At 49.1% G+C, this 2,320-nt stretch overlaps 1 pseudogene; it reads left to right on the plus strand.

Annotated features, from left to right (window-relative positions):
* The first annotated feature begins 1,001 nt into the window (after positions 1 to 1,001).
* On the plus strand, positions 1,002 to 2,021 carry LOC119347727 (annotated as a pseudogene).
* The last annotated feature ends 299 nt before the right edge of the window (positions 2,022 to 2,320 follow it).

Genomic DNA, 2,320 nt, shown 5'->3' on the forward strand with positions numbered 1-2,320 from the left:
TGGGCCTGCATCCTGGCCCAACTAGAGGTTGGGTTTCTAGTCGTATCCAGGCCGTGCCGGCCCAGTAGGCAGGCTGATTTTGCTTTATTTAAAAAAAATCCTTTAGTACCGGTTGGTGTTACCAACCGGTACTAAAGGTCTCCCCGCCCCTAGCGCGGGCTCGTGCCACGTGGTGGCCCTTTAGGGCGGTTCGTGTTGACCGATACTAAATCGAGGGGGGGGGCTTTAGGCCCCACACTTCAGTGCCGGTTACGGAACCGGCACTAAAGGGCCTTATGAACCGGTGCTAAATCCCGATTCTGCATTAGTGATTCTGGAGTAAATGATACAATCATGAACGAAATGCTTCATGTCATTTCCGTGCTTATCTAAAAGTGATAGATGCGGCCAAGACTGGAGAATCATAATATGATTGGTACAGTGTGTACGGTGAAATTTTGTTCCCTACTGTAGACTATAGCTATCTAAGATAAAATCAACCTAATTAATAAGTTGAGATAGCCAAGAAAATGTGGTTATATATCACATACAGTATAATTCAGTAGCCAGCTCGAAAAGGAGGTTGTACTTTTTTTTACTTTCCAAAATCTTGGAAAAACTAAAACAATCAAACAAGTATTGCTAATCCAGATTGCTCTAATGAGAATGCCTTAAAAGTTCAAGCAGTAAGATAATACATTTAGATATTCACTTGGACATTTCAGATCATCTGCACTATATTGAACTTTTTTTTTGCATCCTGTACATTTTGTTCCTCCTTGATAAAAGCTGCAAGTCTGCAGATCTTGCTACATGCATACACCTACTCTGAGTTATTCATTCGACTATAAAAACTTGTCTTAGTTGTAATCTGAAACAAAAAACAAAATAGAGTGTTGGTGATGGATTCCTTAACATTTGAGAGTACACATGGAGAGAGTGCCATAAAGAAGAACAAATAGGATTTTGGAAAAAAACAAATAGGCAACCTCTACATGTTTTCAAAATCATAGGAGAAGTTTATGCCGGTGATTATAAATTCCCATGCCCTCACCCACACCCACACTCACCCCGGTGACTCCGACACCGGCACCGACCCCGACTGTCTTCATCCCTCCACCTACAAACACTCCGGCACCCACGCCCATACCGGCCTCTGTAACTCCAACATCGGCACCGACCCCTATGATGCCTCCAATACCAACCCCTATAACTCCGACGCCGGTACCAGCTCCTCTCTCTCCAACACCAACATGGGTGGCCCCAACAGCTACAGTCGTGATGCCGCCAACACAGACGCATGTGACACTAACGCCATCACCGACCCCTGTCTCTCCAACGCCAAACCCGGTGGCCCCAACACCAACGCCTATGATGCCGCCAACACCGACACCGGCATCGACCCCTGTCTCTCCAACGCCAAGTCCGGTGGCCCCAACAACGACCATGTGGTTCCGACGCCAGCACCAACCCCTGTCTCTCCAACGCCATCCCCAGTGACCCCAACACCGGCCCATGTAATGCCGCCAACACCAACATCGGTGACTCCGATGCCAGCACCGACCCCCTTTACTCCAACGCCAACCTTGGTGGCCCCAACACCGACTCCTATGATGCCGCCAACACCGACCCCAGTGACTCCGATGCCAGCACCAACCCTTGTCTCTCCAACGCCAATCCCGGTGGCCCCAACACCGACACCCGTGATGCCGCCAGCACCCACCCCTGTGACTCCGACGCCACCCCCAGCCTCGGCCCCAGCGCGGGATACATTGACCGGCAAGTGCCCAGTGGACACACTGAAGCTGTTTGCATGAGTGGACAAGCTAAAGGGGCTGTTGCACGCGGTGATCGACAGTAGCGCCAGCGGTACATGCTGTCCGCTGCTTGCCGGCGTGGCCAACCTCGACGCTGCTCTCTGCCTTTGCACCACCATCAAGGTCAAGGCCCTCAACATCAACCTCATGCTGCCCATCGCCATCAAGGTGCTCGTCAACCAGTGCGGCAAGAGAGTGCCGAAAGACTTCCGTTGCCCTAATTAAGCTCCATAGATTACTATATGTACTATCAGTATCACCTGCATATGAATGCGATACATGCATTAAATTCTCTTGTGTGGTCACACAGGTGACACATCGAAGTGTAATAATCTATATGTACATGGATTTGCAGCTCTGACTCGCTACTTGTGACGGGGAGCTGTGGAGCATGCGTACATTGTGTTTGTGTAACAGCGTATCCTATAGTAACCATATAACATGCTACCAATTGTGGTCTTCCATCGGTTTTGTAGTGTGTGTTTTCTTTTTGAACTATGAATAAAATGTCCGTACTGTGTAAA

The sequence above is a fragment of the Triticum dicoccoides genome, unplaced genomic scaffold (genome assembly GCF_002162155.2).
Source record: "Triticum dicoccoides isolate Atlit2015 ecotype Zavitan unplaced genomic scaffold, WEW_v2.0 scaffold74426, whole genome shotgun sequence".
Classification (NCBI taxonomy): domain Eukaryota; kingdom Viridiplantae; phylum Streptophyta; class Magnoliopsida; order Poales; family Poaceae; genus Triticum; species Triticum dicoccoides.